Source organism: Lucilia cuprina, chromosome 5, assembly GCF_022045245.1.
Source record: "Lucilia cuprina isolate Lc7/37 chromosome 5, ASM2204524v1, whole genome shotgun sequence".
Classification (NCBI taxonomy): Eukaryota; Metazoa; Arthropoda; class Insecta; order Diptera; family Calliphoridae; genus Lucilia; species Lucilia cuprina.
Window position 1 is genome coordinate 15310417 of NC_060953.1, and position 27591 is coordinate 15338007.

The window sequence follows — 27591 nt, forward strand, 5'->3', positions numbered from 1 at the left end:
ATATACTTTGTTGGGTCTCAGATGAATATTTCTTGGTGTTACACACGGAATGACAAAGTTATATATACCCTCTATCACCACTGATGGTGGTGGAGGGTATAATAAAAAACGACAGTGAAAAAATGCTTAAATAGGAAAAATGTACGTTAAAATAAGGAAAAGAACAAAGACCATGAAAATAAATCAGTAGCAAGTGCTGTTTGAACTATTATTGAAGGCTGATGATATTGGTAATATAGTAGATGAGTGTTGAAAATATAGTTAAATAAAATGATAATAAAAAAATATATTTGTTATATTTAAGTTTTTTTTTTTTTGCGTAAAACATTCTGTTGCATTTGAATGTTTTAATGTGGGCAAGTTTATCCACAACAAACTACTTAAATCAATAGTGATACTTCTTACCAATTGCGGTAAAGTAAAATTGTAACCTCTTTTGTTGGCAGAAAAAATCGAAAATACTCCCTTTCAGCCAGCGTTATTAAAAATTCTGTAGCGCTATAGAGGGAATCCTTATCATTTTATAGCCGTATCTATATCTCCTTTAATTGTAGTATATAAGAAATCTGATGTAGTCATGATCTCATTATGGAATGTAATTTTGATTGGGGTCGATAATTTGATGAGAACAAACGATTTAAATGGTTCAATTATTTTTCATAGCCCTAACATAACCGAAACGATCGTGCCTCATTTGTACGCAACAGGTCTCAAGTCTATAATATGATCAGGACAAACGATTGAAATGGGTCAATTATTTCTCATAACCCTCACATAACTGAAACGATCGTGTCTCATTTGTACGCAACAGCTCTCAAGTCGATAATTTGATGAGGACAAACGATTGAAATGGGTCAATTATTTCTCATATCCCTCACACAACCGGAACGATGGGGCCTCATTTAAGATACAAAGTCCCCTCCAGAAAATTATTTAAATGTCCACAATTCACTTATAAACACTGGTATAACAATGAAATTTGCTACAAATAAGTTTTATATAAACATGGCGATAAGTCCAAAAATTAAAATTGATTTAAATAAAATAAATGATGTATCAACTGAAAGGTGATACCTTTTTGCATTAGATTTGTTCGCAACATTTATTCGACAATCTTTTAACTATGCTTCATATGAGTTTAAAGTTGTTGAAAAACAAATCTAGAGATACTAATCATTTGCATTATAAGCCTGTGGTTAATTTATAAACTTTTTATACCCTACACCACTATAGTGGGGAGGGTATTATACGTTTGTGCTGATGTTTGTAACATACAAAAATATTGGTCCAATACCCACCTTAAAGTATACCGATCGATTCAGAATAATTTTTTGAGTCGATTAAGACATGTCCGTCCGTCCGTCCGTCTGTCCGCAATTTTCAAGATAATTTGATGAAATTTGGACCAAGCATGTTTTTTGGCACAAGGACGAAGCCTATTGAAAATGGTTGAAATCGGTCCATTATTTCACCTTGCCCCCATACAACCGTACCTCCCGATTTGAACTTTTTATGCTATAATTACGTCAAATATTCTGCTATCTCTCCAAAAATTGGCACAAATAAGTTTTATATAAGTATAAATCATACTGCAGATTTTCGTAAGGATCGGCCTTTATTTGACCCTAGCCCCCATACAAACCCCCCTTCAAAAAATGACTTAAACGTCTAAAATTGACTTGTAACCATTTGTATCGCAATGAAACTCAACAAAACTAACTGTTATTTAGAAATATATCCTTTTCCCAAATTTACCGAGGATCGGCCCATATTTGACCTATATAAAGCCTCATTTAGAAATTTTAGTTTTTTATCAATAAATGGCTTAAATATTTTGGAGTTATGGTAATATTCAACATAAAAGTTTCTTTACAAAATATAAAAATTTTATAAAAGTAAAAATTGTAAAAATATACTCATGGTGTAGGGTATCATATGGTCGGCCATGCCCGACTATACTTTCCTACTTGTTAAAATAAATGTCCTCCTTTGTGCATTGCAGTAAAATTCGACAGGAATAAGTTTTGCTAATATACAAAACGTTCTAAGACATTTTGTAGTATCGGAAGAATCTTTACACAAGCCTTTTATTGATTTATAATCCTTTTTAACATAACTGTGCCCCTATGTGCAGTAAAATTCGACTGGAATATGCTTTGTTGGAACAAATTGTTCCAAGACATTTTTAGTATCAGCAGGATCTTTACATAAGAGGTCCACGTATCGAAAGCCGTTGGTTGATTTATAACCCTTTTTAAAAAAAAATGTGTCCCTATGTGCATTGTAGTAAAATTCGACAGGAATTGTTTAGTATCTGCTGAATCGAAAAAGTCAAATATACACGCAGATAAAAACATTGTTGGATATGGTTACTACAACCATACCATATTCTCTGTAACAATATATAGTTACTAATTGTTAATTTTACTCGATTTAATTAATATTTTAGTAATATTTAGTTTTGTAAACCATAATATGTTATGTTGTAATATATAACCATTATATGTTATGTTATTATATGTTATTGTTTAGAAAAATGTACTAATGTTTTTGTTACGAAATTTTAAATTTGTGAATTATGTCATTACGAAAATGTATTTTTTGGGAGAGTGAAAGAGGATATATATATATATAACTTTGTCATTCCGTGTGTAAAATTAAGAAATATTCATCTGAGACCCAACGAAGTATATATATTCGGGGTTCTTATAAAATTCTAAATCGATTTAGCTATGCCCATCTGACTGTATAACACACGCTCAAGATAAAACGAACAATAGAATTTAATCACCCAAAATGTTCTTCATTTTCCTAAGTTGTTTGATATTGAAAATAGGCAAAATCGGTTCACATCGGAAAAGGTTATGAATCAAAATTTAAAACAACCTGAAAGAAATAAGCATTTTTTACAAATTCTGATATAATTTTCTCGGAAACAATGCAAGATAAGTAATTACATAAAAATCACCATACATACGTTACTACATAAGAGCTTGATCTTGGTATTTAAGTTTCGGCTCAACCGAAGATAGCACTCTAACTTTATAATTCTTCAGTAATCAAAATAAATTTGATTCCGATACATACATCATAAACAGGGAAACCAAAATATGCAAATGCATGTTTTTTGTGGTGCGTCGTATGGACTCATGGATAAGATATTTACACGTTTCAGACCAATTTGAGAATTTTGGCATCGATATGTTAGAGCATATTTTTGCATATTTTACCCATAAGAGCATAATTTTGCATGATTTGACTTTTTAGCATATTTAAGGCATATTTTCGAGTTTTTAGAGCATATTTTACTCTTTTAGTGCATATTTTGATGTTTTCGCCTTTTTTCGTTTTTATACATTTTTAATTTTTTTTCAAAACTTTATTAAAAAAAAAATAAAATTCTATTTTTTTATTTTTTTTAGCCTATTTTACGATTTTGAAAAAAAATTCGTTATGTTATAGTTTTATATTCAATAAAGTATTATATTTTAAATCGGACATAAAACATATGTTTTTTGGGGACCAAATGGTTTCATGTTATTTATTGGTTATCTGAACGTAAAACGGAATTCTATTATACTAGTTCTTCAAACTATGAGATGAAACATTTATAAAAAAATGTTGTAGGATATAGAATATGACATTAAACATTTATTATTTCATTACAATTTCAGTCTTTTTGAGCTTTTCAATGTTAAAAAATAATAAAAAATTTTATTTTTGGAGCATATATTTTAAATTTTAAGAGCATATTTTGAGTTTTTTACGGCATATTTAAAGCGCTTAAAACACTTTTTTTAGAGCATGTTTTCGGTTTCCCTGATCATAAATAACCAATATTATGATGAAATATTTCAACTGTATTTAATCATAATATAATATTTTAAAATTGTTACAATAACAATAATAATATTTGTGGATTAAAATCGTAATTTCATTCATAATATGTTGCTCCTAGCACATGGTTATCACATGGACTTTAATTTCTTTGCATTAAGTATTCTAACTTGTTTAAATATTACTCATATTTTACTTAAATTATTTGCCATCATCTTTCTCAATTTGTTTTCCTTTTAATAACTTTTTATTGTATTTCTCATGCACAAATTAAAGGGACTTTTTATACCACTTAAAAGTGGTAAATATATATTGTAAAAATAATCTTCATTCAGTAAGGCAAAGAATCTTTAATGATCGAATCCATATTTACATACATAACTAATATTAAATCTATATTCCCAGAATGTAAAGTAGTTTTGCTAATAATTTTCGTAAGTACTTGCATTTTTATGTAACTACACATTTTTATATCCTACACCACTTTAGTGGGGAGGGTATATTGGGTTTGTGCTGATGTTTGTAACATAGAAAAATGTTCGTCCAATACCCACCTTAAAGTATACCAATCGGCTTAGAATCATTTTCTGGGTCGATTAAGCTATGTCCGTCCGTCTGGCTGGCTGGCTGGCTGTCCATGTAAACCTTGTGCGCAAGGTACAGGCCGCAATTTTGAAGATTATTAGATGAAATTTGGCACACCCGCTTCCTTTGGCCCAAGGACGAAGCCTATTGAAAATGGTTAAAATCGGTCCATTATTTCGACTAGACCCCATACAACCGTACCCCCCAAATAGGTCCTTTTGGCTTATAATTAATTTAAATGATCTATTATGTTAACAAAAGTCGACAAAACTCAGTTTTATAGAACTTTAAATGACACTACCGATTTTTGTAATGATCGGGCTTCATTTGATCCTATTCCCCATACAAACTTCCCTTCAGAAAATGACTTAAAGATCAAAATTCTTACAAACACTATTAACACTTTTAAATTCTAAATAAATATTATTGAAGAAGAACCATTTTTAACATACATACTAACAGGTGTAGGGTATTATATAGTCGGCCACGCCCGACTATACATTCATACTTGTTATATCTTCTAAAATGTATTTAAATGCATTTGTGTAAATCTTCTTTAAAAATATTATTTGTTATAGTAAAATATGTGCAATACAAATCCCTTAACGGTATAAAGCTATATTATATTTTTTTTAAAAATCTATACATGAGCATATTTATTCACAAAACCATTTTAGTATAACTTTTGATTGGTAGAGGCTTGTAATACAATTTTAGTCTTGACCTCAATTTTGTACATTTCTATTGCAACTTTTTCTTTTGGAATTAAAACGTAATTGCTAAAAAAAAATTTAAGACTCTTATATATATAATAAAATAATTGCTGAAATCTATTAAATACAATATATAATAAAACAAATGGTAATTATAAGTTAAGTGAAGGAGTAATAATATAATTTCTTTCCATAGATGTATAAACAGAAGTGGAAATATTTCCTTCTAAGAAAGATGTTTTAAAGTAGGGTAGAAAGGGGATCATTTGCCATAGGGGCACATCTGTCAATGCGAATAACTTGAAAACCGAGTAATCGATTTTATCACATTATCAAATTTTGTTTTCGTTTATCGATTATCTATCATCCCTGAAAATTTGAAACATTAACTTGACATGTGATGGGAGGCAGACATGATTAATTGTTTTTCAAAGGGCTGTGGAAATATTTCACTGTGTGAACTTTTTTTGTTAACTTTTTTAGTTTTTGTGATCGAAAAAATTAATTGGTCAGTATTAGAATGTCAATAATAGTGAATATTTTCGATATTATAATTTGAAGCCCGAAAAAATTGAAACTAAACCCCAGAACTGCCCGTGGGGCACATGCGAAATATATATGTAATGCTTGTGATGTAGAACAAAATTTGGTTAAAATATTGAAAAAATCAGTAATAATTTGTTTTAATTTTTTTTGCTAGGTTTTGTGAAATCAATAATAAATGTCTGGTTTATTTTACTTTGTTTAATGAATTAAAGTATAAAACAGCAAAATTAAGTTTTTATACCCACCATCAGAAAAGATGGGGGGGTATATTGTTTTTGTCATTCCGTTTGTAACACATTGAAATATTCGTCTAAGACCCATAAAAGTATATATATTCTGGGTCCTTATTAGATTCTAAGACGATCTAGCCATGTCCGTCTGTCCGTCTGTCTGTCTGTCTGTCTGTCTGTTGAAAATACGATAGAGTCCAAACGGAAGAAGCTAGCAAGCTGAAATTTTGCACAGATACTTATAGTTGACGCAGTTTGCTTGGTGTTGAAAATGGACAATATCGGTCCGCGATTTCGCCTAGCCTCCATATAAGGCCCCCTTTAGAAAATGACATTATCGCCAATAACTGACTAACAAAAGCATCAATAGCGCTGTAATTCGGCACAAACATGTTTTACGGGAACATAAATCTCTTCGTAGAATTTTATAAGGATCGGTCCATAATTGACCCTACCCCCCATACAAAGTCCCATTCAGAAAATGACTTTATCGCTCACAACTGACTAACAGAAGCATCAATAGCGGTGTAATTCGGCACAAACATGTTTTATGGTGACATAAATCTCTTCGTAGAATTTTATAAGGATTGGTCCATAATTGACTCTACTGGCTAAGAGAAGCATCAATAGCAGTGAAATTCGGCACAAACATGATTTATAGTATCATAAATTTCTTTGTAGAATTTTATAAGGATAATTGACCCTATCCATAATTGACCCTATCCCATCTATAAGGTCCCTTTCAGAAAACGACTTTAATGCTCATATCTACCTTAAGAAGCATATATATAACAATAATATTCGACATATAAAAGTTTTATGGGAACTAAAATAATTTTCTTAAATTTTATGAGGATGGTTCCATTATTGTCTAACCCCCTAATATGGTGCCCTTTAGACAACGAATTCAACGCTCATTACTACAAAATTCTACATGCACAAGTTTCGTGCGAGCCAAAATCTCCCTATCAAATTTTATAAGGATCCATCCTTATTGAAAGTGAGAATATCGGTTCACGTTTTCTCCTACCCCTATTATAATGCCCCCTTCAGAAAATAACTTTATCGCTAAGAGATGTATCAATAGCGGTGAAATTCAACACAAACATGTTTAATGAGAACTTAAATTTATGCTCATATCTGCTCATAACATATATATAATGCAATAAAATTCGACATAAAAAAGTTTTATAGGAACTAAAATCATTTTAGACTTATTACTGACTCAAAAATGTGAGTACATCAGTAAAATTCTACATAAACATGAATGATTTGATGGTGGGTATACCTAACTAACTAACTATTACCCGCCTTACTATTGTGGTGTAAAATATAAAAAGTACTATTTGTATTTGAAAAAATCTTCTTTCATTTCTTGCATATTGAAATAAGAAACGAATATCTACAAAATTTTAAAATTCTCATTCAAAGTAAAATCGTCTTAAACTTTTTCTCTATTATTTGTTTTATTTTTACAATTTATTGCCACTTAACTACGATGAAAAAGTTATTTGGTTCATATTTTGCTTTTTATTTATTTCATATTTTTCCATTGTTTTATTTTTTCTCTTGTTCTATTTTATTTCCTAATGATTGCCCATTTTGTGATGAAAAAAATAGCTCTTCTAACTAAATTTTGTATGAAATATAAAATATTTTAATATACAGTTAGTTTGGAAAAAGTTTCATTTTTGTTTATATTTATTTTTGAAAACTGTTTTTTGAGTAGTTAGTTAGTTATTTGTTTTGTTTGTTATTTCTTCAAATATAGTTGACCTAAATTTAAATAAAATAAAAATATTTTATTTACTAAGACGACCAGTAAATTACTGCTAAATCATATATAATAAAAATTGTAAAAGTATTAGAAAAATTCTTAAATAGTAAAAATCTGACAAATTGAAACTCCGGTACAGAGTGTATTATTGTTAACTTTTCGTTTTTTAGCTTGTACTTTTTGAGTTTTTTGTAATATTGATCCCAGAGATAAAAAAAAAAGAAAAAAAAAAAAAAAACATGTGAAGATTAATTAAGAATCTAAATACGTTAATTTTGGGTATTTTTTCGTTTTTTTTTAACTTTTAAATCAATTACATATGTATGTAAATGAGAACTCAGACAGACGGACGGATGGACTGACGGAAATACATAGCTTAATCCACTCAGGAAGTGGGTATAAGATCATTATTTTTGGGTATTACAAACACGCCCACTATATTGGTGTAGATAAGATTACTTATCTAACAACATACCCTTCAATGACTACTAAATATCGTCTGGATTACATAGAAGTGGTCTAATAAGTTCTTACTAATAATACGTTATATAAATACTTTCTTATTCGTTAGTCATCTAATCTGATAAACTGTTTTCTTGTCATTTACAAGGACAACTTTTTCTTATTACTTGTAAGTGTTTGTGATAAGTACTTGCCTCCAATAACATCAACGTGTCAAAATCAAAATCATTTTGTTTTAGCCGGGATATAATAATGCAAAAATTTATATTTAAATTCAAACTGTCTTATTCATAAACATTTATCTTGAGACTATAGAACAAATTTTCTATGAACATTTGATTTAAAACCTTTGGAAAAAGTTTATGAATTTACAAAGGAAATATAGTTTAAAACAAGTAAGAGTTCTATATTCGGCTATGCCGAATCTTATATACCCTTCATAATGGTGTTTTAAAAAAAGTCGGTATCGAAAACTCTTCTTTCAAATCACCTACTTCGGGCTGAACATACTTAACTTCATGTTTCTAGGTTCAATATTATAGGAAATTAAAAAAGAATTTTTTGCAGAACGAAAAAGTACCAAAAAATTCCCATCGATTTGTTCTCATCTTATCCGGTCTATACATACTTAATTTCATGTTTCTAAGTTCATTATTATAGAAAACTCAAAAATTACCTTTTGAAAAACTAAAAAGTACCGAAAAGTTCATTTTTACCAGTTCTCACCTAATTCATGTTTCTGTGTTCATTATTATAGAAAACTCAAAAAGTAACTTTTGAGAAACGAAAAAGTAGCAAAAAGTTTCATTTTATGTGTTCTCACCTAATTCCGAATATACATACTTAATTTTATGTTTCTAGGTTCAATATTATAAAAAATTCTAAAAGTACCTTTTGAAAAACGAAAAAGTACTAAAAAGTTCCCTTTTATGGCTTCTAACTTAAGCCAGGCTCCACATACTTAATTTCATGTTTCTAGCCAACAACAACACACTAGTGCTGCTCTCGCTCTGCTTCTCTTGCTCTGCTACTCTTGCTCTGCTGCTCTTGCTCTGCCTTGTTTTTATAAACAGAGTACAATAACAAAATTTACCGTAAGATTGTGTATTTTGTTTTTAGAAATTTCTGTTTAAGCATGAATAAAAAATCTCAGTTTTTGATGAAATTTTTAGAGGTTGTTTCGGATTTTTGCTCACACCTCCGTTATTTAGGGACCGATTTTGCCGAATTATTGAAGATTCGGATCTCGCCGATATCTGGGATCCTATAAAAACTGATTTCAACAAACATACAGATGGACAGACAGACAGACGGACATGGACAGACGAACATCCCTCTTATGACAAGCCTATGTTAAAATCACTACTTCTTCAGGTCTTCAGGAATTTTTTAAAAACTATTTCCAATTACAACAGATTAAACATGCATTTGGAATTATCAAAAAAAATATTTTTGTGGAATAGTGCGTATACGTAATATTTTTATTGAGCAGTAAATTTAGATAACACTCATACGCACTATTGATCTGGTAGTGTTTTTATATCCTCCACCACCATCAGTGGTGATAGAGGGTATATATAACTTTGTCATTCCGTGTGTAACTCCAAGAAATATTCATCTGAGACCCAACAAAGTATATATATTCTTGGTCCTTATCAAATTCTAAGTCGATTTAGCTATGTCCGTCTTTCCGTCTGTCTGTGTAAAACACGCACAAGATAAAACGAAGCAATAGAATTTAACCAAATTCACCCAAAATGTTCTTTGTTTTCCTAAGTTGTTTGGTATTGCAAATGGGCAAAATCGGTTCGCATCGGGAAAAGTTATGAATCAAAATTTGAAACAACCTCGAAAAAAATTAGCATTTTTTACACATTCTGATGTAATTTTCTCGAAAACTATGCAAGATAATTTCATAAAAATTACCACACATTCGTTTCCACACAACAGCTTAATCTCTGCGTAAAATCGCCAGAATCGGTCCACAATTTCATATACCTTCCATACAAAAGTACATATTCCCGGAAATTTGGGTTTATTGTTAATAACTTCCGTTGTGATGTCGATATCTTCACCAAATTTAAGAAATGAAAATTTCATGACAATAGAGTTTATTCAGAGGAAAACTTTTTGGATGGGTCCATAATTGGTCATAGCTCCCATACAAGGTCCCCTCACGAAAATCACTTAAACGAGTATAACTCATTACTAAATTAAGATATCAATATAAAATTTGGTACAAGTATTGTTCTTATATACATAAATATTATATTGAAAGCTTTTTTGGATCGGTCCATAATTGGTCATAGCTCCCATAAAAGGTTCCCTCCCGAAAATCACTTAAACGCGCATAACTCATTACCGAATTAAGATATCGATATAAAATTTGGTACAAGTGTTGCTCGTATATACAGAAATATTACAATGAAAGATTTTTTCGATCGGTCCATATTTGGTCATAGCTCCCATACAAGGTCCCCTCCCGAAAATCATTTAAACGCACATAACTCATTATTAAATTAAGATATCGATATAAAATTTGGTTAGGTATTGCTATTATATACAGAAATATAACCATGAAAGGTTTTTTGGATCGGTCCATATTTGGTCATAGCTCCCATACAAGGTCCCCTCGCGAAAATCACTTAAACACGCATAACTCATTAGTAAATTAAGATATCCATATGAAATTTGGTGCAAGCATTGTTCTCACATAAAGAAATATTACCACAAAATCTTTTCCGATCGGTCCATAATTGGTCATAGCTCCCATACAAAGTCCTTTTACGAAAATCTCTTAAACGCACATTTCTTATTACCAAATTAAGCTATTGATACATAATTTGGCAAAAATATTAGTTTCGTATACTTCTATTTCTCCTATACTAGGTCCAGCCCCTAAAAGCGCTTTAACCGTATTTATGGAGCATTATCAATTTGTGTTGAACAAAATTTCATGTAGAACAAAATTATATATGTATTTGTATTTTGAAAATCTCTAAATCTTTCACACATATACATGCAAATTACTAAATTAATAATGTTCAATAAATTTTGGAATTGTAACAGATTTGGTATTTTTTCTATTAAAGACATGAGAAAACTTATTTCTACAAATATTTCATCAATTAGAATAGTAATAACATATAAGTAGCTGGTGGAGGGTATTTAAGATTCGGCACAGCCGAATATAGCACTCTAACTTGTTTTCAGGTTACTTGCAGGTGTTAGCATAGAATATATTTGCATAGAATATATGTATATATACATTCACTACATTCACTATTTGACTTAAATGATATAAAGACTTAATACTTCTGTTTTGTCTCAATAACCTGTGAAATCAAATTTAATATAAATTCCTTTAGGAACAATTTTATAATATTTTTATTTATTTGATAAAGTCAAATGCAAAAGATATATAATATTCATTATTGTGCTACATACTTCTTTGTGTACTGTAAGTTATGTATATTTTCTCTTAAAGTCATTTGCAATAGTGTTTTATTGATGCTCAATATTTTTATTTTTTTTTTTAATTTTTTTCCAATTTCCAGTATTTGTTTAGCTTAACAAGGCCATATAACCAATGAACCACAAAAATTGTTTTCTTTGTCTTTCTTATATTCATATTGTTATTTTTATGTTTTGCAACATATTCTAAAAACAGAAATGGTATTAAATGAAAACTTTTACCTTTGCTTTCGATTTAAATACTATTAAGTTTTGTATTTGAGGTTTTAAAAACGTTAAAGTATTATCGAAAGGATGAAAGAGAAATCTCAATTTTTGTACAATTTCCTATCAAATGAAAGAAGAATTAGAAAGGATTTTAAATTGCTATCAATGGTTTTTGTCATATAATCCAGTGTTGTGTGTAATACAAAAAGGATATTTTGTTATTTTTATTAAATTGTCATAAATATCAAAGTTATTAAATAGTATTACACTTTTATGGATTATTATTTTTGTAAAATGAAATTTAATGCAAACATAAGGTATTGTTGGATTGGGATTTATTGTGATATACATTTATAATCGAATGATAATTTTTTTATATATTTTTTCAGAGGCTATAACCAATTAAAGTTTTTTATACAACTAATTTTATTAAGATTAAGATTTTATTAAAATTCTCCTAGCTTCATTTAAATAAGTTGGGTATCAATTAGTAATAACTCAAAATTTTATTAAAAAATCTCTTTTGCATTTTCTCTCACTTTTAAATAATAGGTTAAAATTAGCAACAGCTTATTAATACCTCAAGTTTTTATTTAAAAATATGTACACTTGATAAAATTTCATTTTCATGCACACAAAACGATTATAAACTAGGATGTCCTGTGGAGCACTTATTTGAAGGAATGCCACTCAAGCGAAGCGTATTTATGTACTAAATACGAGGAAAATAAAAATAATTTTTTTTTAAAAGACACTCAGTTTTCTACCAGCGATTGAAAAAATTAATCTCAGTTCAATATGCTCAAAAAATTTTCTGCAATCATTTTGAAATGGGTCTTAAAAATTTCGCAATTTTGAGCTTATCGCGAGAAAAATTATTACAATTTTTTTGACTCTTCCCGGTGCGCAAAACGAATTCAAAATAATATAAGAAATAAAATAAGACGAAACCAAACGCCAAACATTTTTCTGTATGAAATAAAAGTTATAAACAGCGAAAATAACATGTCTCTTCAATTAACTAAAAATAATTTTGTAAAAAAAAAATCGCTAAAAAAATTTTTAAATTATTTTTTTCCTTTTTGAGACCCATTTATTGTTTTGTAAAAATTAAAGGTTACCAACCAACATAACTTTTTAGTCAATTTCTAAAAATCAGTCCAACTTTTGGACATGTCACATCATTACCATAACTACAATATGTATACATAACTGGTTTAAAATAAACTTTTCAACTGTAGCATGTCCATGTAGTTGGTTTCTAGCCACCCCAAAAAAAAATATTATCATGCTTTTATTAATACAATTTAAAATGTTATAATTTAAGAAAAATAATGCAATAAAATCAAACTAACTAACATTATTCTCTAACATTTTTAAGAAAATCTTACTAATACATATTTAGAGTTAGGTTTTTGTGACATATAATTTATGTTTTTTCGGAGAGAGTTGACCTTCAATGGTAATATTCTATGCAGGAAACTTAAAAATTGTTAAACTACACTATTTTAAGCATTAATTCAGAAAAACTCAATTGTAAATGAGATTTCCATTTTAAGTTTAGAAAATTCCAATTGAAAATGGGATTTTCATTTAACATTTAGAAAAGATCAATTGAAATTGAGATATTCAATTTGAAATTCAGAAAAGAACAGTTTAAATTGAGATTTTTTATTTGAAATTCGGAATACAACAACTGAAAATGAGACTTTTCATTTGGAATTCAGAAAAATCCAATTGAAAATGAGACCTTTTATTTGAAATTTAAAAAATCAATTGAAAATAAAATTTCTTATTTGAAACCCAGAAAATCGTATGTGTTTATTTTATTCAACATTAATTTAAAATTAATTGATTTTTCAAATTTTCAATTAAATTTTTTTTAAATTTCAAATAAAAAATCTCATTTTTAATTGGAATTTTTTCAAAATTTCAAATGAGAAATCTCATTTTCAACTGTTGTATTTCGAATTTCAAATAAAAAATCTTATTTTCAATTGATGTTTTCTCAATTTAAATTCAAAATTCTCATTTTTAATAGGTCTTTTCTAAATTTCAAATGAAAAATCACATTTTCAAATGTCCTTTTCTGAATTTTAAAATTAAAATTTGAATTTCAATTGTTATTTTCCAAATTGAAATGAAAAGTTCTCATTTTCAATTGAAAAAGGTGTAATAAAAAGTTGTTTGTAAACGAACAGACTTATAGACTTGTAAATAAATTACTAACATTTTTTTCATACGCTCAACTTTATTTTATATAATTGATTTGAATATTGCGTGTACATCGTACACATGTTTGCAATTTATGTGAAGGGGCCTACATAATATTACGTGATATTAATCAATTAAATCGTACTCATACGTCCCTAGAGATCGACATACAATAGGGACAATGCAATGAAATTTAATTGCTGGTTAGACAGTAAATTACAAAATGTTAGAATGAGAGTAAATTGAGATTTACTAAAAATTTAATTTAAATTAAACAGCAAAGTTGTTTATTAGTAATTTAGTTAGTTAGTTAGTTAGTTATATAGTTAGTTAGTTAGTTAGTTAGTTAGTTAGTTAGTTAGTTATTTAGTTAGTTATTTAGTTAGTTAGTTAGTTAGTTAGTTAGTTAGTTAGTTAGTTAGTTAGTTAGTTAGTTAGTTAGTTAGTAGTTAGTTAGTTAGTTAGTTAGTTAGTTAGTTAGTTAGTTAGTTAGTTAGTTAGTTAGTTAGTTAGTTAGTTATTTAGTTAGTTAGTTAGTTAGTTAGTTAGTTAGTTAGTTAGTTAGTTAGTTATTTAGTTAGTTAGTTAGTTAGTTAGTTAGGTAGTTAGTTAGTTAGTTAGTTAGTTAGTTAGTTAGTTAGTTAGTTAGTTAGTTAGTTTGTTAGTTTGTTAGTTTGTTAGTTTGTTAGTTTGTTAGTTTGTTAGTTTGTTAGTTTGTTAGTTTGTTAGTTTGTTAGTTTGTTAGTTGTTAGTTTGTTAGTTTGTTAGTGTTGTTAGTTTGTTAGTTTGTTAGTTTGTTAGTTTGTTAGTTTGTTAGTTTGTTAGTTTGTTAGTTTGTTAGTTTGTTAGTTGTTAGTTTGTTAGTTTGTTAGTTTGTTAGTTTGTTAGTTTGTTAGTTTGTTAGTTGTTAGTTTGTTAGTTTGTTAGTTGTGTTAGTTTGTTAGTTTGTTAGTTTGTTAGTTTGTTTTAGTTTGTTAGTTTGTTAGTTTGTAGTTTGTTTAGTTTGTTAGTTTGTTTAGTTTGTTAGTTTGTAGTTTGTTAGTTTGTTAGTTTGTTAGTTTGTTAGTTTGTTAGTTTGTTAGTTTGTTAGTTTGTTGTTTGTTAGTTTGTTAGTTTGTTAGTTTGTTAGTTGTAGTTTGTTAGTTTGTTAGTTTGTTAGTTTGTTAGTTGTTAGTTGTTAGTTTGTTAGTTTGTTAGTTTGTTAGTTTGTTAGTTTGTTAGTTTGTTAGTTTGTTAGTTTGTTAGTTTGTTAGTTTGTTAGTTTGTTAGTTTGTTAGTTTGTTAGTTTGTTAGTTTGTTAGTTTGTTAGTTTGTTAGTTTGTTAGTTTGTTAGTTTGTTAGTTTGTTAGTTTGTTAGTTTGTTAGTTTGTTAGTTTGTTGTTTGTTAGTTTGTTAGTTTGTTAGTTTGTTAGTTTGTTAGTTTGTTAGTTTGTTAGTTTGTTAGTTTGTTAGTTTGTTAGTTTGTTAGTTTGTTAGTTTGTTAGTTTGTTAGTTTGTTAGTTTGTTAGTTTGTTAGTTTGTTAGTTTGTTAGTTTGTTAGTTAGTTTGAAAGGAGAATACACCTAGGCCTCTATCGGGCCTGTTGTACGTTCCTTTACCAGCGTCACAGGTGATAATCGAACCCACCACCTCCGCTCTACCAGACTAGAACATTAACCACTAACCTACCGGAAGCCACAAGTTGTTTATTAAACATTTCAAATATTTCTAAAATTTTTTAATGAATTTATAAAACAATTTGTTTATTTTGCACAAAAAAACTCATATCAAAAGTACATAAGAAACACTTAAGTTATGAATTACCATCAAATAGAATAGATCAATCAAGTTAGCAAAGTGAGACCCATTCCTTAATATGATAAAATCCTTCATGAATTTCTTAAAAAAAAACTTTTCCACGTGGCATTATATTGTGCAGATTCATTATTATCATAACAGAAACAAAACATATTTAAATTTGTTTCTATTTTATTAGTTTTTTATTACTTAAATATAAAGGATTCTTTAGTCTGCAATGTACCATAAAAAATCGACTTTGTTAACTTTTTAGATTAAATATATATTCTTTAGTCTTTTTGTTTTACTTTGTCCAGACTGGACGTACATTATTTTTTCTTTTCATTGACAAAAAAGTTAGACATACTTTGAATACAAAGTTTGAGTGTGTTAATTTTCTCTTACAAAATCCCACACAAAAACGCTAGTGAGACCTTCTACAGAAAATCCTTGAAATCAAGATTTTATTTGTCGACAAAAGTCAAAAAAACATTAATCATAGAAAAGACCTTCAATCAAAGAATTTCGATTGAATGTGTGATGTCTGTATGTAAAATGTGGGTTTAAAAGTAGAACATTTTAAAGAAAATTACTTGGATTAAAGTTTATATGTAAAGAACATACATCTAAGTCATATGTTATTAATTGTATAAAGATATAAAATTATATAAAGTGAAAACAAATAAGACTACTATATTCGGTTAGGACCCTCTAACTTCTAATATTGCAGTGGACCAATTCAAATAAATAGTTTACTCTGATAAGTTTGACGGTGTGCTTAAGGATTCGTTTCAATATCCTCATATATCCTCAGATGAATGTGGATCCAATATTTTTGTTCATTATAAACAATTTCTATAAAACATATAACTATTTGCACTATGGTAGTGTCTTTGAGTTCTTTGAGATTTCAAAATATAGGTAAAGATATCTCATACAATAAAGAAGACATGTTTAATCTTAAGCTTTTATTTTAAATTTAACTGAAAGGACTTTCAAACTTTTCTATGGTCAGATTTGGATTCAGAAAACTCATACTAAGTAGCATAAAGTGGATTTCGATTTCAAAATTCGAAAGGCATCTTCTGCTAAATTACTTTTACAATGTTGGATTTAGAAAAACAACATCTGTGGGCAAAATTATTACAAAAGTCTTTCAGGTTCTGTATTTGGAAAATAAATTTTTATAGAATTACACCGTCCGACACTTAAAATTATACACGAACCGAATAATATGTGTCTGAATCTATAAACATAATGGAGAGAAACTACTTAGTGAGTTGTTCATTTCATGATCCTGTGTCCTCTTTAAAGGACTTCAAAGTTTTAAGAAGTACATTTTTCAAAAAATATTTTGAAATAAGTACTTCTACTGATCGAACAATACCAAATATGATGTCAAGCTAACAAAAAGAGTTGTAAAATATTTTGTGTTATTGTTTATTCTGTCAGGATGAAAGGATATGTAAAAAATCTTTCAAGATTTTTTTTTTTGTAAAATTTTGATAGATTTTTAAGAATATGAATTTTAAAAGACATTTTTGATAGAATTTCATCCTAATAGTATAAAATACACCAAATTTACCATTGTTCGATTAGTAAAAGTATTTTAAAATATTTTTTGAAAATGTACTTTTTAAAATTTTGAAGTCCTTTTGAAGGATCACGAAATGAAAACTAAAAACGCAAATTTTTTCCCTTAAATGCTAACGAAATTCGGAAGGTACCCAGTAAAAACTTTCGTTACCATGTAAGGTGTAAAAATGCTAAAATTTACTTACACAATAGCATTTTAAGTCATTATTTTAACACGGTGATGTCATTGGAGGCAAGTACTTACCACAAAAAATTACAAGTAATTAGAAAAAGTTGTCATTGTAAATCGCACGAAAAAACGTATATAGCTTTTATATCTTTGCTGGCAAGATGACTAATGAATTAGAAAGTATTTATATAATACATTATTAGGAAGACCTTATTAGACTACTTCTATGTAACCCAGACAATAACTAACAGTCACTGAAAGGTATGTTGTTAGGTAAGTAATTACAATGGAAAGTCATTACCCAGTTTTTGCTGGGTATTATTGATAAACACACCGTTATAACTCTTTGTAATGTAGAGTATAATCCTTTCCTAAGTACCAATAAGATCGCATATTTTTCATCAATATCAAAATGAGGTATTTTAGATGACACAGTTAACTTTCGAAATAAAAAGATACTTGATTTAATATACATTTATAATACACACAGAAGTCAATAAAGATTTGTAACATACTTTTAAGGACATGCATACATATACATTAAAACATAACTCTCACATAGTGAAAATTTGGAAATGATTTCGAAATATATTATAAGTCACATATGTATAAACATTTTTATAAATTTAGTTTAAATGCAAAATATAGCTTCTAAAATAACTCTTAAAAAGTGTTAGTTTTTAATAACATACGTGTGTTTGAATTTGAGTAAATCCTGTGTAAGTCAAGATATATAAGGGAATCATAATACTCTGTTGATTTCTCGAACAATTTAGCATAATAAGCCCGTAGAACATATTAGCAAAAACCTTTTTAGGTTTTTATTCAATATGGATCTTTTAATTTGATTTCAGAAACTATTTTTTCTAAATCAATATTAAAGCATCCTTCGTTTACTGATTAATTTTGTTCTCCGTTAATTCCTTAGTCGCTTCAATGATTTTCATACAGCAACTAATTAAATTGCAACGTGGACAAAACTATTCAAGCAAAATAAAGGTGATAACAAAGTAAAAAGTTGCAAAAAATAAATTTGATATTTTTATAATTTACAGAGCTCTGCTGCAATAAATATTTTATTGCAGTACACTCAGAATTCACTAAAATGTTATTTTAAAGTTTTAATTAATTTATATTTTCTTTCAAATCTTGTTATGTAACTTCTTTAGACACCATATTGTATTAATTATTTGGAATGTGACTCATTAATGTGGAAGAAATTTGCTTTTATATTGCAAATTTCCACAAAGTACAATGACTTTTTGGAAGTCTTTTTTCAAATGACTGATCATTGTATTTAATTAATCCGTACAAATGTCAACATATTGTTGTATAAAATACAAAATTTTGTGATACTTGTAATACCCTATACCATTTTAGTGGGGAGGGTATAGTGGGTTTGTGCTGATGTTTGTAACTCACAATAATATTAAAACTATACCTACTTTAAAGTATACTAATGGGCTCAGAAACATTTTCTGAGTCGATTTAGCTTTGTCCGTCCGTCCGTCTGTGCGTCCATCCGTCCGTCCGTCCGTCTGTCCGTCCATGTAAACCTTGTAATCAAACTACAGGTCGCAATTTTGAAGTTAATTCAATGACATTTGGTACATGATCTTCTATTGTCCCAGGGAGGAAGCCTATTGAAAATGATATACATTGGTCCATTATTTCACTAGGACAAAAAATATGGAGACGAGCAGTGCGGGGAGTGTCACCTACTATATTAATTAAATACTTAACTTCGTATATCTTGAGAACAACTAGAGTTAGAATCTTAAAATTCTTCAAAATGAATGGAAGGAGCTGCACCTCCATCCCACCTTTTTAACCACCTTTTAAAAATAAATTTAGTGTTATTCAAGATTCGTAAGAGTGCTTTACAACCACTCGCGGTCTTCTAACATTCAGGGGTAAATTTTGTATTTTTATGTTAATACATTTTCTACAATTTGGTATTTCCAACCGGATCAGTGCTGTGGACGGATTCACTAAAAGAAGGAACAATTTTTACAAGGGCCTGAAGCATTTTACGCATCAGGGCATCCTACGCTTTTGTTCTTGGAACTTGTAGCTCACAACAACATTGATTGTACTTATTAAAGAGCAGCGTAGAATACGAAAAAGTGTAGAACGCGTGGTGTGTACCTCCACCTTTAGCGTTTGGAAAAATTGGCGAAAATGTAAAAAAAAATTGTATATTTGAAAAACTATTATAATTGGAATCTTCAAAATCGAGTTAGAGTAGTAAAGCTAATTGTAATAAAGTGTAAAAAATATTCGTTTCGAACCAAATGTGGGAAAAACTTGTTTCTCTGGTCTTTTTTCAATTTATTCTCACAGTTTTTATGTGTATGATTTTTTTTCTTCAATTCAAATTCCATTTGTGTGAAAAAGAGCCAAAAGAAAATGCAATTTATAAACGATTTTTGATTTCTTTTTTTAGTTTTTTTTTTAGAGTTCATACCAGTTTAAATTTGTTTTCAATAACGTATTATTTTCTTTTTTATTCTAGCTGTGAATAAACCACAAAAGTTTGTGATATTTATGGTTTAAGCAATAAAATATAAAAAACATTTTATACAGTTGCTTGAAAAATAAAGAGAACAAATAAGATTTGGTATTTAATAATTTGTATAGGTTTTCTTGAATTTGAGGGATCTAAAAAATAATTTAAATTAAGGTCTTTGCATAAATGTGAAGGTTATAATTTTAATTTTAAATTTTTCTACCAACACAGTCTGTCCAGCCGCCTGTTTTTGCTCGTTGTAAGCTGCAATAACTTGAACTTAAAGAAGTAAAACTCTCTCCCAAAATCAACTTTCTCTATGGTTTCTCTGGCCTTGTAATTATACTAATAACTAAACTTGCAACGTCAGCATCAGTAAAATAACCAAAATAAACAAAACTTAACAACTTTAAATTTTAAAACAAATTTTATTTTCGACAAACAATCTTGTTTTACTTATACGTAGATACTTTTTCATTTTTTTAATGGTAGTAAAAATAACTAAACACATTTAAATTTTAACAAGCAAATATAAAATAAAATCCTAAAGTAATTTTAGTTTGATGATGATGAAGAAGTTTTTAAAGGAAACACTGAAGGAAAAACAAACTTTGACTAAAAATATTTCTTTCTTTCTTCCACTCACCATCTACTCGGATGTGTGTGCTGAACATTATTGCAATGTTTGTTTAGAAAATAAAAGTTTGAATTTGAAAAATATAAATTTGATTTGATAGTGGTCAAACTACGTGACGTTTGAGAGAAGTGAAGATATTAACAGAAATTTTTTTTCCAAAAAAAGTTTTGTTCAAACTTTTCTTTTTTGGTCTTCTTTATATTCGTTCAATAATGATGTGAAAATATTTATTTGAGTGTGAACAATTTCTATGGATGGCCAATGATTAAATTTGTATTTGATTTGCATAAATTTGTATAGAAATTAAATTTGTCTGATATATATAGAATAGAATGATATGTCAGATACACGTATATTGTTATATGAACTATATCCATTGGTTTAAATGTTAAAAATTCTTCATATAATCCAAATATTATATGTGTATTATATCAAAAATAGGAATTCGTAACATAAGTATACGTATTAAAATGGAAGCTTTTATTATGTAATACTCATACGTAGTGGTGGCAACTTTTATTTCAATACAATGTTTCATCTAATCATTTAATCCGAAAAGGCCACTACCAGGCCTGTTGCGATCTGCTTTTCTTGAAAAAAAATGTTCACTGAATTATTATATTTTCATGTTCTGAAATTCAATTACCTACACGTAATTCCTAAGAATTTTTCAATTAATGTTAGTGAGAAATATCACAATAATATCACTTCCAAGATACTAGGATCTAGTTTCGACGAATGTCTGGCAATGACAAAGAAAGTGCTTTATAGTTTGTCTGAATTCGTCCAATTTTGTATATATGTAATCGTAATCCTGTGTGTCCTCTCAGAATTCGTACCATCGTACGTACTGACCTCAGACTTGTTCATTTTGGGGAGATTTGCTATGCTCTATTGTATCCTATAACTGCATTTGGTCAATTCCCCTAAAGTTATAAGCAGTTCGGCTGTTAGTGCTACTTTATATCTTATATGTGTCACAATGGGTGGAATATCTACCAACGTGTCAGAGCCTTGGTTAAAGTAGTACAGATGGCACCACTTATACCTAAGCATCGTGTGCGATGAACTCCATGCAGTAGTTTGATATTACACTTTTTGTCCAAAAAAGTCCGCCAGATTATTAATGCCTAAGCTAGAACCCACATTGTCAAAGCAGGACAAAAGCGCGACATGCCTATTGTCTTTCTACAGACTTTCCAAAGATAGATTTCCATCTTTGCCAGCTTAATATTGAGGACTCTCGAACTCAGAGTCTCTTCAGATCTTCTACACAAGTAATTTGGATCTTTGTCTTTTAAAAGTATTACGTCATCGTCTGCACGGCAGAAGTTATGGTTCTTGTGAGGCTATTATACGTGGTAACCCAGAGTAAAAGTGACCAAATTCCACCCTTTAGTATAACGCGAAATAGCTTTTGTCATCTCGTCGCTTATCCACGTGTTCCTTAGCATGTAGTTGATACAGTTACGAAGCACCCGGTAATTAATAAACTGGCTTAGGGATTGAATAAAAGTATCAATGTGTTCTTGAAGGCGCATGTCAATGCATATCGCCAGTGTAAACAGTTTTCTACGGAAGGGTTTACCTATGTAATGGAAAACTTCGTTTTCACTTCGTTTAAAGCATTTATTTTTTTTATTTGGACCAGCACTCAGGGGATTATGCGAAGGATTGTGTTGATACTAAGAACATTTGATTTAAATTTTCTTATACCGAAAGTGGCAGGGAATACCTCTGCAGGAAGTATATTCCACATACGAACAGTGCGGCTGAAGAATGAATTTTCCCTGTTATGTGTTGTTGTGGCCAATCTACCACAAATGGATGTGTTCTTGAAAAAAGGCGTGTGTTACGCAAGAATATACGGGTATCGGGAACGAGTTTCCTAATTTCAAAGGAACACAATTCATTGTAGTATCGATAGAACAGTGAAATACACCCCACGTTGAGACGGTGCTCCAGTGAATCAATAGAGTTGGATACCCTACTGTCACCGATAGGTACCTTCGCTTTCTCCTGTACGCGGTCGAGTAGCTCCAAAATAGACTTCGAAGCTCCGGCCCATACATTAGAGTTGTATTCCATTTTCGGTCGGATATAAGTGTTGTGAATAGTAAGAACATCCACTTCGTTTAAAACAATTTCCATGCAGCTTGGTTGGTACGCTGATTTTAACCACACTGCCGACTATCCGTTCTAAGGTTTTAAGTAGTTAGGACGTCTTATCGATCGATAAGATTTAATATACGCATAGTTAGGACTTCCTGGTATTGGTTTAAATCGTATTTTAAAAATTTTTAACTGCCTTTTTGTTTGAGAAGGCTATAATTTTCCATTTGAAAACAAAAATTTTCAAATTTGTTCTCAAAGGCTATGTATGAAATTTGAATAGGTTTTCAAATACATATTTAAATCATTTCAAAGGTTTTTGCTTATTGGATTAATAGATTTTCAAATAATTTAAATATTTGTTTACTACTGTGTTATTTTACATTACAATAAATACAGTTTGAATCATTTTATCTGCAAAATTATAATTTCTTTATTTAGCTATTTAAAGCAATTATTTCAATTGTTCTGTTTAATTTTTTCCACATTTCTTCTGAAAACAAGATCCCTTTAACTTAATAGTACATATAATTTTCAGCACATTATTTTTACGAGATAAGGCACTCACAGACAAACATACTCCTGTAAATATAAGAAAAAAAAAGAAACACAAAGCAAGTACTTTAAATATGTTTTTTTTTTTCTCAAAAGAAAATATAAACAGAATAACATCACGAAGTAAACAGAAGAAATGAGAAAAGAATTGAAAGCATAACAACTTAAATATAAACAAACATAAGGATAATTTAGAGAATGAAAGAAGAAAATAATTGAAAAGAGGAAAGAGTTCTCCAGACATCTTTTAAAACAGTAAGTAAAATAAAACAAAACATTGAATGTTGTAGTCAAAGGACACGACATTACATTTAACATAATGTCATTGCACAACTCATTATAACAAATAAGCAAATACAATATTAACAACAACAAAACAAGATGAAAACAAGTAAACGGACAAGGAAGAGTGAGCAAAAAAAAAAAAAAGATAATAACAAACAATATACAATAATACAATCCATGAAATAATGTTGTCTAACAACCTAAACGGGAAACGAGTTGAAAATTTTCCAGTTTAGCAAAATTAATGAAATATTAGACTCAACTTTTCTCAGAATGAGCAAGCAAAACATTAACAAGGACATAAAACAGTCATGCGAAACTAAATTTGAACATGAGTTGATTTTCTAATAGAAATTGTAATCAATTCAAACAAGGTTGTCTTTAGGTTCTGATTGTCTATTTTGTAACTTAAATCTCAAGTGATTCTTGACAGTTAGTCAATAGCTAGTAGACAACATATTTTGGTTACTAAAACAGATGCTTGTGGGTGTGTGATTTGAATAAGTATTTTATGAATTTCTTAAGCTACCTAATAAAACAAAACATGATAGACTATCTTAGAAGAATTTTGTTTCGATTATAGTGTAAATTTGCAAAGACTAAGTTTTTTCGGGACAACACAACTCATCTCGACCTAGATATTTAACTAAAGCATTTACCAAAGATTTTACAAAGGAATGGGTTCAAAAAGGTGAATAGCTCTATTTATCGACAAAATCAAGACAATATCAGATTGTCATCAAAATTTAGAAGTTGCACAGTGAGACATTTGGCACTTTAAGAACGACATTAATCAAATCTTTGTGATTTTGAGTTCTAATTTTAGTTACAATTAGCAAACAATTGGCCAAATGCTCCTGATAATAATCAGCACGATAAGATAACTGCCACGCCCATTTTTTTACAAGTATATATTGAATAAAAATATAATTTTTGGTCGCATATATCTCAAAACTTTTGCAGTCGATTTTGAATTTTTAAATGTTTTTAGAATGACAATTTTATACAGATTGCTATTTGTTTATAAGAAAATGCGAAATTTAAATATTTGTAGCAAGGTCTCTGCAAAAAGTTAATAAAACCCAATTTCCTGTTTAAACACATTTTGAAATTTAAATATTTGTAGCAACGGGTTAGTTTATCTCAAATGCTCTGCATTGCAGTTATAGAGCATGCTCTTCTATAATTTTTAAAAATATGCTTTATATATACACCCTAATGAATATTAGGGTAGTTACTCTTATGCTATGTATACACGGTTGTTAAATCTTACAACGTTGGCAGTAAATTGTGCAGAACATGTCTAATAACACTGTCAACTTTCTGCTTTTTCTGACAACGTTGCAAAAGAAAAACTGTAAGTTCAGATGATTATTAAACATTTTCTGAACATTTTACTGACAACGTTGTAAGATCTGACAACCGTGTATCACGGCTTTTAGAAATGTTTATCAAATTGTACAAATATTTGCAAATAATTGAATACAGCAATTTATACTCTAATTAAAATTTAAAATAAAATATAAATTCCGCGGTTTTTATAAAGAAAATAATAAATTTCTAAGCAATGAATTTAAATCTGGAAATAAACAGAAAATTTTACTTTTTAAATAAAGCTATAAAACCTAATTGGCTTAAGTAATTGTTTTTATACCCTACACCACTATAGTGGGGAGGGTATTATACGTCTGTGCTGATGTTTGTAACATACAAAAATATTGGTCCAATACCCACCTTAAAGTATACCGATCGATTCAGAATTATTTTTTGAGTCGATTAAGACATGTCCGTCCGTCCGTCTGTCCGGCTGGCTGGCTGTCCATGTAAACTTTGTGCGCAAGGTACAGGCCGCAATTTTTAAGATAATTTGATGAAATTTGGACCAAGCATGTTTTTTGGCACAAGGACGAAGCCTATTGAAAATGGTTGAAATCGGTCCATTATTTCACCTAGCCCCCATACAACCGTACCTCCCGATTTGAACTTTTTATGCTATAATTACGTCAAATACTCTGCTATCTCTCTAAAAATTGGCACAAATAAGTTTTATATAAGTATAAATGATACTGCAGATCGGCCTATATTTGACCCTAGCCCCCATACAAACCCCCCTTCAAAAAATGACTTAAACGTCTAAAATTGACTTGTAACCATTTGTATCGCAATGAAACTCAACAAAACTAACTGTTATTTAGAAATATATCCTTTTCCCAAATTTACCGAGAATCGGCCCATATTTGACCTATATAAAGCCTCATTTAGAAATTTTAGTTTTTTATCAATAAATGGCTTAAATATTTTGGAATTATGGTAATATTCAACATAAAAGTTTCTTTACAAAAAATAAAAATTTTATAAAAGTAAAAATTATAAAAATATACTCATGGTGTAGGGTATCATATGGTCGGCCATGCCCGACTATACTTTCCTACTTGTTTTTTTTTTGAAGCAGTAATTGTGTAAACGTGAGTTTACACTTAATTTAAAGAAAGCATATTAAAATCTATAGGACACTCTAATTTTTTGGAATATCTCTGAAGATCGCAAAAGGTCGCAGCCAATTTTCATATATATGTTTCTAGAGAAAATTTCCCATAAAGTGTTATAATTAGATAACTGCAATTGACTGCATTCATTAGATCTATTCCATTAAAAAAATAATTTTTTAATATATTTTTATTATTAATATTATTTTTCCTTAGAGTTAAATATAAAACCCTTAAAATAGAGCTTTTGTCTAAAACAATCATTGCAGAATAATTTCGAAGTATTAAATTATAATGCACTGAAGAAACTATATAAATATTTGAAATATTTACCAAGATATACGCATTCAAAATTGTCGCTTCAGGAATATTACAAGAAAATTATTTTATTTTAAAAAGTAGCAACTTTATATTTCGGCTTAAAGGAACTCTGCAATATTTTTAGTTATTTTTTACAGTAATGTTTACTGTTAACTATAATAACAAGCAAGGCAATTGAAAAGCGTTTATTTTTTATTTATGTCGTTATAAAAGTACCAAATGTCTCACTGTGTGTTGGTGAAAAAGAAAGAAATTATTTTCACATGTTGAGAAAATAATTCCGTTATTCCAAGTGATTGTATCGGATTCTTCTACTCATGCAAATGAAGATTATTGAAACGTAATTTTGATTTAGTCAAATTGCGCAAAGAAATCAAAATTAGATAACAATTTCAAATCAGGTCACAAATCTACTATTAAATTCATATAGGTTATTTACCAAAATATTCTACATCCATAAAGAATACCAATCGGCTCATAATCACTTCTTGAATCGATTTAGCATCCATGTAAACTTTATGCGCATGCTACAGGTCAGAACTTTTAGTATAATTTGATGAAATTTTCCACGTACTCTTCCTTTGGTTCAATCGGTCAATTATTTTATCAAACCCCCATACAACCAGACCAAAAATAGTCACAGCAAAGTTTAATATGACTACAAATAACACTGTAGGTTTATTTAACAATCGAGCCACATTTAACTGTGCATATAGCATATAATTACTTGGATTTAAATTAGCATTTATTGGAACCTCTTTAAATCAGTTATTAAAATTATACATAATGCAACTATGCGTATTAATTATATTTGTAGGAAGTACATAACTAAATATTACGTATACGTACCCAATAATAAAATACATAACTCCAACTTCTTTTTGCCTGTATTTAAATTGTACATTTATTTTTTACGACCACCACGACCATCAGTGGTGATAGAGGGTATATATAACATTGACATTCCGTGTGTAACACCAAGAAATATTCATCTGAGACCCAACAAATTATATATATTCTGGGTCCTTATCAAATTCTGAGTCGATCTAGCTATGTCCGTCTGTCGGTGTGCAACACGCTCACGGTAAAACGAAGCAATA